The sequence below is a fragment of the Oreochromis niloticus genome, linkage group LG11, assembly GCF_001858045.2.
Source record: "Oreochromis niloticus isolate F11D_XX linkage group LG11, O_niloticus_UMD_NMBU, whole genome shotgun sequence".
Classification (NCBI taxonomy): domain Eukaryota; kingdom Metazoa; phylum Chordata; class Actinopteri; order Cichliformes; family Cichlidae; genus Oreochromis; species Oreochromis niloticus.
This window is the reverse complement of record NC_031976.2, coordinates 13,325,495-13,337,781: the sequence shown is the minus strand read 5'-3', so window position 1 is coordinate 13,337,781 and position 12,287 is coordinate 13,325,495. Positions and strand designations below refer to the sequence as shown.

The window sequence follows — 12,287 nt, the reverse complement described above, 5'->3', positions numbered from 1 at the left end:
AGCTGTGTGGTACAGGGCGGGCTCGTCTGTCTGTGTCGGCCTCGGTGCCACGGAGGCCCCAGCAGGGTCGAGGGGAGCTGGGGCTCAGGGTGCCAGCACAAATGAGCTCCATTCATTTCCCCACTTCGGCATATGGTGGCCCATTGTCCTCGGCCACAGAGGCAGAAGTGATGCAATTTGTTGGCATGTCCTGTCATTTTCACAAACTGTCCATCCCACTGAGGCCCCGACCAGCAGAAGACAAGCAAGGGCAGCTTGTTGTTTTACCAGATAACATGTGTAGTTGTGCGTATGTGTTTACTGTATTCAATCCAGAGCTGATGGCAACACTCCAAAAACAGGATAGAGACATATGTTGTCAGCTGCGCAAATATTTTGATGAAGCAGAAGCGTAAGGCAGAAACAACAGGATCAATCAGAGGAAATTACTCTGATTAAATCTCCCTGAAGATTATGACATGCAGTATGTATGTCAATCCCTGTTGTTTTCCAATACTGTTGTCTTACAATACTTTATCCTTATTTACAGAATAAGATCTAATCTGATCTGGGCTTTAAGACATGCGAGCTTCCTTATTTGCTTAATGGTAGATTAAAAAAAACCAGCAGCGTTGAAAGGAAATCAAAACCAATGTAAAAAGAATACACACTGAAACCTCAGATTCATGAGTGAGAGTGAACTGAGCAGCTCACCCTTGCCTGTTCCTGGTTTCACTATGTCAACCATGAAGTTGCTGTCTGCGAGGAGAGGGGAAGGAGTCTTGTTTAACTTCCTGAAAAAGCAAACTTTTGACATGAGGTACACAATATTAGCAATGCAGCAGCAGAAAGAAAGAAGTGTCTAGACATAACTACATTTAGGTCAGACAGAGGAAAACATATGATCGCACAGTCATGCACAAAACGATTGGAGTACATGGTGTTGACAGGCAATTGAATGACCAGGGTCAAATGTCACTGAACCCATTCCATGCTAACATTTGTGAGTGTGCATGTGTGTGCACCACATCCCTGCCTCATGTTGTGGTGTCACTCACTCTTGGCTGCGTTTTGGTCAGAGGTTTTCTTCTCATTGTCTGCACAGGGTGCAACCGCACCCGACTCTCCCACGCATGCACACTCTCACATGTGATGGGAACGTGGGCTTTCCACTGAGCTCACGTGAAGAAATCAGCGGGAGCACCTTCAGACAGAAGTTGACTTCACTTTAGCCTCTTTGAAGACTGATGACGTTGGTGCTTGTTTCACTGGATGTAAGGAACAAGTGGCCCCTCAGAGACTCATTACACCTCAGCAAGATTTGGAGAATAGAGTGACACTGCTCCCAATTACCAGATTCATCATTTGTATTGGATTGAGTTCCTGCTTCACAAATGCTGGATGGCGAACTAAACCAAAACTACTGACGTGGTTTTATGCCCTTTGCTGCAAAAGAGCTAAAGAAAGAAAAAATAGTGGCAATTGTGATGTGAGCTGCATTTGTTTATTTTCCCTCACATGAGACATGCATAAACAGTCAGATAATCCATCTTTGTCCCCCCACGCAAACATTTAACCAGGCTCATCTTATACCCCAATCATACATCCCTGACCTCAATCCTGGCCACACTTCTCTCCATTTGCTCCCCCCTTCAACCCCGCCTTCGTTCTTCCAGCCACCATGCTGTGGTAGCACGGATCCTTCTCCGGCCCTATCCTTAACCCCATTTTCACCCTCCACCCCCGCCTATCCTCCAAACCTGTCAGGGACTGGCTTCCCATGTCCATCAGCGAGTGATGGATGAGGTGGAAGGTCGTCACCCCACTCTCCAGAGTTCACTGATCCTATCAGCCATGCAGACACCTCCAAATCAAAGCGGGAGAGACGTTACTGAAATCATGCAATTAGGGTAAGAAACTTGGCTTTGCAGAATTTGCTTTTAGACGGATGTGCAATCAGCCATGAGTCATATCTTGTATTTTCAGTGTCATTTTTGATGCTTTGTACAAAGAAAACTGCAACAAGGAAAATTAAAAGTATCAGTTCAACCATGTTTTATGTGTTTACTTATAAAGCGCACACAAGCTCGATCTGTTGCATTGCATCTTGCTTCCACGGGGGAAGATTGAGTGGAAGAAGAGAGTATATATAGTGTTATTTCAACAGGCTACACAAGAAAAAAAGATTGCTTGTTGTGTTAGGCAAAGTGCGAAGATTTATTGGATTTTCTTACAATAACAAGACTGCTTCTCATTAAATAGATATCCAACATTCCCTTGAAAAATAGGAATTATTTGCCCAAAGTGATTTCCCATAAAATGCAACGAAATTTGATTGCACCCTGGTATAAACTAGAGAAGAGTATCACCCCTGACTGACCTTAAATTGCCTCTTGATGCCTATGGCGCTGTAGGAAAAACAGTAGCCCTATTGGTTCATTTCACATATGTCGTGGTAAACAAAGCTACAGGATATGATTGGTGATTCAATTGCTGAGGAAATCAAAGAAGGCAACCTCAGAACCTGGATAAGTCTGCCCCCAGTTTTCCAGCAACAGAGAACAAGGCAGCCGAAGGATGCAGGATATTCTCTCACTGATATCATTCTGTCGGAGGGAGATTGATAAACTATAAACACACGGGAAGAATAGACAATGCACAATGGTGTCAAGCGTCTTCGCTGACAGGAGCGTAGATCAATGTTATTTCCCGCTTTTGCAAAAATACCTAATTCCCCTTATTTAATCAAGCGTCTCCTTTCTCGGGCCCTCCTGGCTGATTTATTGCACCCACTGCCTTTATGAGTACCTGTTTCATTTTCTTGTCTCTGCTCTGACATCTAAAGTGATAGAAATTTTATGCTTTTGATAACAATATGAGTTTCACTTTGCCCCAGAATTCATAGGCCTGTCAGCAGCCAATAAATAACAACTGCGTGGCACAAAAAAAAAAAAAAAAAAATCGCTTCCACGACAAAATATCCACCTAATGGGATTTACCTTGGGATGAAGAGGATGAAGCCTTGAATAGAAGAAACAGAGAGAAACAGAGGGCTGCACGGGGGGGATGTCGATGGGAAGAACGCAGAATCTCGGTAAAAAGGTCATGTCAGCAAGAGCGCGAGTGCAAGATGTTTTCCGGTGTCTTCTCGTCAGGATTCATAATTGGTGGGCTGTCATATGAGCATTTTGATAATGTCACATGAACATAAATGCCACGTTGTGACACACTGTTCTTCAGTTTGTACAGCAGGGGAGCTCGAACAGTGTCACGGCATGGATCTTCAATAAAAGACATTAGAGGTCACAGACATCTGTCTGACTTTACCCCAAAGCCCGAGAAGTGTGAAGATGTTGACAGTTATGCTTTTTATGTCACAACTTGTTTCAAGATATAATCTTCACCATTTTATGTGCATTACATTCCTGAATTATATATAAACACATCACACTTCTATTTTATAAAATTAATGCATTCTGTTACTTAGAGACTAACCTAGAGAATTCAATTCATCACACTACCACTATTCATTACGTTACTTTTGTGTTACTGTGTAACATACCCTGAGAGCCACTCTTATATATAAACTTTAGGCTACAGTTTCACACACTAACACAAATCCTAACCCGTATGAGGACACAGAATCTTTCTTTTAGTGTTTAAGTATAAACACAAAGCTGACAGCAACATTGAAAACCAGCCAAGCACTACTGACCAATCGCCACAGAGATTCTACAGTAGAAACAGGTACAGGTAGAACTGGAGGTTGCACTGACTTCTCTTCTCAGTTTTTGTTACCTGCTGAAGATCAGATTCTATCTTCTTGGCTGGTGTCAGGAAACAACCAGCTTTAACATGGCTCTGGGTTCTTTGCTGCTAGCTTTGCGTTTGCACGGTGCTCTTATTGTCCTTTTGTTTGTCCTTGCATGCAATGAAAATAAAATGTAATTCCAAATATCCACATCTCAAAAGGTCTATACCACTCCATCATTTGCTCCTCCCTGCACATGAATTGAAGGCAGCTGATTGTACTTGAGGGGCACAAGAGAAAAAATAAAAATAAAGACATGTTGGGTGAGCTATTGTACAGACAATTGAAGACGCCGTATAACACAAGTAAATGTCAGTATTGAATTTAATAGTAATACTATGAGTAACAGTACCGTGTAAAAGAGAAATGCAATTTGATTACAGTAACACGCAATGCTAAAAATGAGACAAGCATGACTCAGATCCTTCACCAACAATAATATATTTGACAAGAGCAGTGTCAGCATTGTTTAGCAGGAACAAAGTCTGCAAAGGGAGGAGGTTGGGGTGCATGCATAGGTCAACAAAACACGAACTATATATATATATTTATAAACCTGAAACATACTTAATATTGCTGAATTAGCTCAAAAGAATGACTAGCAGTCAATCATAGCTGCATTAAGTTACCGCCTTTTCTCTGACTGTGTTAGTACATTTCACCACAGTCCACATTAAAAGTTCACTAAAGTTCAGTTGATGTTTAACAGTGAAAGTAAGAATTATTTTGTGAAAGGTCTAATCAGCACCCCTACACTCTACTGTAAATATGTATGCTGCAAATGTCTGCTGTAAGAACTGCTGTCCCCTTTAAAAAAGCTCCCTGCCCTCACTTCGTTATCCTTCTCCCCCTCTGTTGGACCAATCGCTTCCATCTGTGGTCAGCTGTAAAAAAAAAAGAAAAGTGTGAGAAAGTAATACAAAAAATATTCTCATATGCATATGAAAAATCATGTCCTGATTGTAGCCCTGAGAGATTAAATAGATTTATATTGACACTTCCCCACATTCCACTGACAAATTGGCCGTTTCTGCGTCGTTGCCAAAAACCTGCGGGTTACCTAGGCAATGACATTAAACGGCTCTTTACGTGTGATAAAGTCAAACAAAGATGACGCACTGTATCCGGCAACTATAGCTAAGGAATAGGAAGTAAAATGTCAAGCATTTCAAAAGGAAGCTGCTGTAAACTGTGGTTATGGAGACTATAACAAATCATTGCCCAGACCTAAAAGTCTCTTTGTTCTAGCCACTCCTGGTCCTCACTAAGTGAATATTATGGCTCTGAGTGAAAGGAGGGAGGGAGAGTTCGATGTTTTTTGTATATCCCTACTTGAGCCTTGTGTGTGCTTGGCACAGGGGCCTCAAAAGAGCGCAAAGAATAGAAGAGGCAGGGTCACAACAAGTATTCGGTGCTATAAGGGCTTGAACTGGCACAGGCTCTTGGCATGTGCACAATGCATGTTGGGATGGCAGTGTCCAAGAGCCTCCTGACAGAGACACAAGCAGCTTGGGGTGGAACCAGCATCTCAGTGGGGACACAGAAAACGAAGGGAGGGAGACAAGATCAGAAGCAGAGGGGAAAATTGAGACAGATTTTCTTGCAGGTGTTGAGATAATAGACGAACAAATGATCTAATTGTTGGAGCACGAATCAAGGATTGGAGTCCCTCGGATGGTTCGGGGGGGAGGGGTTCAGAGATCACAGAGAAAGCAGGATTTGAATTACAAAGACAGTCTAGATGACATATGCTAACCTAAAAACCATGACTCAGACGTTCTTTCATATTCACAACTGTGAAATAGTTTAAAGTGCACACATTTTACATCAACAGGCCAAAGTTTTCATTTATCCAGCTTTTTTCTGCATTTATGGTTAATGGACAACAGGCACTTCATAAGGTTGACATTTATTCCCTGAACAAATTACTGTAATGTCAGTAAAGAAATGTATGCACTTATCCATTAACCTCCTTAGTAGGATAAAGTTAGTAGTACTGTAACTTGCCATCATTTGTCCAAAATTTGTTGTTTTCCCAGCTTTTTGATTTTTTGTGAGCATGTTAGCCCAGTGACGTCAAAGCATCATTGCACTCGTTTTATGTGGTCGTGCTGGGAATATTAGGGGGACTATCTGAGGGACTTTTATGGTTAGATGACTGAGCGCCACAGCTGGTCTCCTTGAGTGTTCAGTGGTTATACCTACCCAAACTGGTCCAGGGAAGGAGAACCAATAAAGCAGGATCCAACAGGCTCAATGATGCACATGCAAAACCAAGTCTGCGCAATGTGCTGTTACACCACAGAAGAGCTACTGTAGCACAATGCTTGATATAGGAGAGGTGTCAGGATACATTTCATTGTAGCTTGGTGTGCACAGGGCAGGAGCAGTGAGGGGTCCACTACTCTGTTTAGTCATGATCATTTTTTAAATTCACATGCACACTTGAACTTTTGATGATGTCAAGATTTGCAGGTCTTTTTTTCTACTGTAATTCTTTCTTTATTGTGTTTTATTAATTTCCCATCCTGGCAGATGGTTTCTCTGTCCCCTCCTGGAGGTTGAGCCGTACCACTACATCACTGACTATTCACAAAATGCTTATTCGGTGCAGCATATTAGCACGTACGGTTTTACATTAAAGTTACAGTCCCATAACATAGAAACACATTTATGCACAATCTAATCAACAAGCTCCTGTTTTAAATTATTCAGAAACACCCCTCACCTCTATCCATATTCTCCGGTGAGAGAAGCAACGATATATTTGGAACATCACACTTTTAAGAGCGTGAGCTTCAACTCCCCTGGGTCATTTTCTGTTCTGGTCTTAATTGAGAGTGTTCTGGAAAAATCATTACTATATTAATGATTTAACACAAAGTAACTACCTGCTTTTTTCCAGGAGGAAAGGGAGATTTGCTTCGAATCAATACCCATGCACGCTCATTATAAGGGGGGTAAAGTTATAGTAATTAGGCAGACACCAATAACTTTTTAATGATCTTTGTTTTTAATTGCATATTATCGGGTTGCACAGTCTGTGTGTTTATACCCAAATATAAGATAATGGTGAAAGGAGAAGTAGATTAAAGAGAGGAGGCACCTGCAATTTTTTTCTTTTTTTTTACTTCAGCAGCAAGAAAAGATAGTCTGCAGAAAAAAAGGAGGACAAATGTGACCATCCCTTTGTGTCTTTTCTTTTGTGCATCAGTTTACAAGTAATGTGCCCATACTGGCAGTCTGGGGTTTTGAAATATTTGTGAAATAACACTTCCCTTTCTGCTGTCTATTAGGCTGAGGAAGTGAAAGGACTGTGGGCAAAAAAAAGGGCACAAGGACCTTTAAGAGAAATCATTAATATTTCAGTTATGTCATAGAGTGTTTCAATTAAACACTTACTGGTTAAGTAAAAAAATATTAATACAGTAACTGTTTATTCAGTCTGTTTTCAGCTGACTGCAGGCAGTCGTGTGTCCCGCCGTTGATTAAAGGTATCATTTCGCCACTACAAAATAAAAGGCAATGAAAATATAAATTAAAATGAGGATAAAATGCAACTGCAATGGGCAGCCATCTGTTAGCTCTTAAAGGGGAAGTGGTATACTCGAAGCAGCGGAGGGCTGTGTGTCTCAGGGAGAATAAGAGAGGGAGTGGGATAAATGTGGTGATAGAAAGAGCCCAGGAATGCCAGGCAGGCAATCCAGGACTGCTCTGAATAAGCGAGTAAGCCAAGAGACGTTTTTCTTCTACTTCTTCTTCTTTTTCCGCCCTTTGCCCCGCTCTGCCTCCCTTCTCCCTCCCTTCCTCGGCCTGTTCGCTCTGGCCGGTTCCCCGAAACACCGCAGCAGATTGTCGATCCAACGACTCCCTTGTCAAGTGATTATCTAGGAGCTTTAATGTAATCTTCCGCTCTCACGTACCATATTTCAATTACGAGTGCCATTGCGAAACAAGCTGCATATTCACTTCACCAATCGCCCCGCTGCTGCCTCAACAATGTCAACTGTAAAAGAACGCCAGCTGAAGGCAATTACGCATGTTTTCAGAGCCAATTATGATCGCTCTCACGGCGGCGGTTATGCCACAAGCAAGGGAGTGTTAGGAAATTTTTAATTTAATGACAATATGCTCATGGTAGGATTCAGCATGCGGCCCCCACTCCCAGGCCTGCCATTTCAGAATCCACAGAGGGAACCATTAGGCAGATAGGAAAAGATTATGGCCTCTCTCAAGGGCCACACTGGGAGCACAGGGATGGCCTCAGTAGTGCCGGGTAGATGGCATCCACTCATCCTCTCTGCAAGATCACAGCTGGCAGGGCCGAGTCCAAAGCGGAGAGGCAGGCTGGTTAGCTCGTCATCCAGTTTGGACTATGCCTGCAGAGGGAGCATAAACTCACACATTCTCACAGCAGACCGCAGGCTGAGAGATGCTGCGGAGAGAGATCAAAGTCTGCTCTGCGGGGCTTCCTTCTTCGACATTGCTGAGACACGGACTTGACACCATTGAGGCTTCTGGTAAATGGTCTTGAATTTGACATGAGAGGTTTGGGGTTGTTTTTTTCTCAAAATTGTGGAAACAAGTTTACAGCTGTGTTCCAAAATAAGAGCTTGGAGGAGTAAAAAGGTGTAAAATGACACACGTCACAGTAAAATATACATTTTTTAAAATTAATCTGTCAGTTACTGATTATGAAACAAATGACATTGTCATAGGTCATAATACATTTTTTAAAAGATCTATATTTTATGTTCATGTATTTTACGAAAGCAGTTTTGCGTGCACTACAAGCAAGAGGTTACAGAACAGTCAGGTTTGTATTCACCGTCACAGCAGCAAAATAGGTTTTACAGAAAGAAAGTATATTGTTCGCAAATTTGGGTTTTAACCGTTTTAAAGGCTCAATTTTTCAAAAACCAAAATGCAGGTTAGATCTGAGCCTCCCCTCCCTCTCCCAGTGGGATGTTTGTATAAAACCCAGTCAGTTCTCGGGGGTAGGGGTTGACAGGAGAAGACATCGCCCCAGTCCCTGGGAGATTGGTGAACACAACACATATATTAATGCATTAAATGTGTTGACTGTGTTCTGCCCAGAGATGTAGGAGTGAGAGAGAGCGAGAGAAAGGTTTGGGGGAAGAGGAGAAAAAAAAAGCTGTTGTTATGTATGGTGTTGTCTTGTATACCGCGCCTGGCAGTGTGTGTAAGTGTGTGTGTGTGTGAGGTGGGGGTGTTGGAGAAGTGTTGGCCAGATTATAAGGCCTGTGTTGAGAGATGAGGGATGGCCAACTTGTAAACAAGTGACAAGCGTCCTGGATGACAATTCCTAATCCATCATAGTGCTGTCAGCGGTGACCAGCGAGGTGACGGACAGGACCCAGGAGAGGGGACAGCTGGTGCACGTCAGTCCACATCATAATTCGATTTTGCACATGAGCCGAAACAGAAGAAGAGTCGGAAAGAAGAAAGAACCTTCTATCAGTTGCCTTCTTCTCAGTCAGTCGTCTCCATTTTCTCACCTCCGGCTCATTCTTCATCGTTTTAAGGGTCTGAAATGATGTGATGTTCAATTATGGGGAGGAAAAAAGTCATGCCATCATTTTTGTAAAAGTTCCTTGTGAGTTCAGTTGAAAATGTAATCTTCTTACATATTTGTCAGCATTTACTAAGTGCAAAAAAACAGACAATAAAGAATAAATAAGTTTATATAAAAACATAATATGCTTGAGTGTTTTTTTTTTAAGTCAATAGAGACAGAAATGTTATCCTACTTAGTGACATTATCTTGCAATGCAACTCCAGTGAACTGTTTTGTTTGTTTGTTTTTCAGTGATAACAGGAATCTGTATAAAGAGGTTGGCTTTACTCCCAACTCATGACATGATAACACGGAGCCAGCCGAAGGAGCAAGTGGACTAGGCATCTGCCCCTACCCTCCACACACACACACACACACACACACACACACACACACACACACACACAAACCAGCAGGGGGACCCAAGAGTGTTCAAACATCTCAAAATAGACTGATTAAAAAAAAAATCTGCAGTAATCACACAAAACAAAATCAAAACATCTTGATGAATCTGTTCAGCTTGCATCAGAGCTGGTGTCATGTAACTATTTACAAGTAGATTACAACAAATATGTCCCCACAAAGTATTTATTCATCTGAGGTTGCAAAGTGAAAGATATGATGAAGCTATGTTTCCACGACTAATTACAGCATTACATTAAGTGTCAAATGAGCCCTGAGTTCAGTCAAGGTTTGGTGAGCTAATGTCAGCTGGCAGGTAGTTAGCTTTAATTTAATGTTAAATATGAAAATAGCTACATTTGCCCCCTTTAAGATAGAAATCTCTATTAGTTTTACAAAGCTACATAGATTTAAGTCGTTAACAATACACAAACTTCCCTGCATGTTAGCTAGGTTATGCTGTATGTAAACCATAGCAGCCAAGTTTAATGGCAAAACGTGTAATAGACACGCCGGTCCACCGTGTCCATTTCATGTTTTGAAAAGGCAAAGGATGCAGAATGCAGAAGTTGCATTACTAGCAGGGGGGAAGTAATATATTTAAAGTCAAGAAGTTGATAGTGAGCAGAAAACATATGAAGAACATTCCATCAGAAACCATTAAGCTAGGTGGCTAAAATGTATTTACATGTAAATGTGTTAATAAAGTCTTTTTAAATGTTTTTCAGTGATTATTTTAGTTTTAGATTGAAATAAAATATCGCTTGGGCACCGGTTTATCTCACTGGGATGAGCAGGCGACCATTTGCCTTATGGGTGAGAGCCGCATGTTTTCCCTTCTCTCTCTCGCTGTTCTTTCCTGTCATTCTTCACTGCACTATCTGAAAAAGGCCCAAAAAAATGTTTAAAAGAAATAAAATATCTGGATTGGCAAAGCGTAAAAGGGACATGGTGGACCGGCCTGTCTATTACTCGCTTTGTCGTGATATGACCATGGGTGTGATGTCTGGTAACCGACAGTGAAGTTGTTTTGCCACTGTTATTTTGCTTATTATCAGCTCTGAGCGGGTAGTGGGTGATGAGTTTAGCTGGTGGCAGGGATCCCATAAAACACTGCAATGACTCTGCACTGATAGAGACCCCTGTAGGATCCCCTTTTAGCATGCAAGGTAGCAGAGGTGCCTCAGTGTTTGAAATCAATAACTTTCCTTGTAACTAGGTTTGCTTCTGCAAATATCACAAAAACAGATTAAAAAAAATATGAATATGAATCCTCTGCTGATTCAAATTTATATGATTCAGAGTCAACATGTTGATATAGTCATAATGAAGGTCAGAAGTGAACACTTTTTGGGATATTGAGTAACACAATCACTGGGACAAATTATCAGCAAAACTGTGTAATATTGGTGTTGTGTTCAACTTGCTTCCTATGACTATAAGTCTCTGAAAGCAGCAAAATGTTATTCATGGCATTTTCTCTAGTCAACTAATTTATTCAGAACAAAATAAAATAAGGAGTCCTAATCTATGTGTAATAAAATTACCAACCAACTAACTTATAAAAAGAGGCACAGGATAAGATCTTAAATAGACTGTAAGTGTTACAAATAAATCTGCATATCATACTACTTTTAAAATAATCCATAATTGAATTTATAGCTGAAAATAGGACAGTACGTTCCCCAACATTTTTTTTTTACAATTCTCATGTCTTTTAAGAAAAAATAGATTTTTAATTTTTACATTTTCAAAACTTGTTAAGATCAGGTGTAAACCAAACCTAGACCAAATATGAGAGATATTTGAGCACAGGTGTAAACAGGCCTATGAGTATTAATCTTTCTTTTTGGCTGCTGGTGCGTTGATTTAGTTGCCCATGTTATGTCAAGGCCGTCATTCTTTTCTTAAAGACCTTGCTTCCCTGCCAAACCAGGATTTCCGATTGAGGGGCCTCAATAACAACTTTGATGTGGACGGCGTTCTGGAGGGTGAAGTGAAAGGCGCTAGGGAGGGGGGCCACACAATGGCCTGACCTTCCTACTGCATCTGCACAGATCGGACTCTAAATGGTCACATTGATGCTGCTTCTTAGGCCTTTTCTGGGAGCCCTGATGGAGCCAACACTGGTGGACTGGGACACAGCAAAGCCTGGGCACCTGCCAAAAGACAGGGACAAATTGATTGAGACCAAGCTAGCTCTTACTGCATTTAACCCCTGCTCTCACCAGTTGGTCCTTTTAAATCACCACATAAGAAAACAGAAAAAAGAAGCCTAGATGGAGCTGCTGCTGCTAAAACATATCCCTCTTTAAATTTACTTTTCATTCTTTTTAATTTTTCTTTGTTATTATTGTTGCCTACTGATTGTATTCACTTCTGTTTTTACTCTATTTGTTAATTTCTATTTGGTTACATTTTCACTCAATTACTGAAAAAGTTGGCCTTCAGTCTTTTTGGCTCAGTTTGCAGGGGCACTTGTGAATAAATACAAAGTTGGAAGAGACTGCTTGCATT

At 41.3% G+C, this 12,287-nt stretch overlaps 1 long non-coding RNA gene across 2 annotated transcripts in view; it reads left to right on the top strand.

The window, feature by feature from the left end:
* The window catches only part of LOC102082467 (uncharacterized), a 58,959-nt gene extending 48,467 nt beyond the window's left edge, over nt 1-10,492 (top strand). For both annotated transcript variants that reach the window (XR_001224222.3, XR_003222087.1), the window contains one exon: nt 9,621-10,492. This is a non-coding gene — a long non-coding RNA (uncharacterized LOC102082467). The remainder of the gene's footprint in view (nt 1-9,620) is intronic.
* Nucleotides 10,493-12,287: the final 1,795 nt, after the last annotated feature.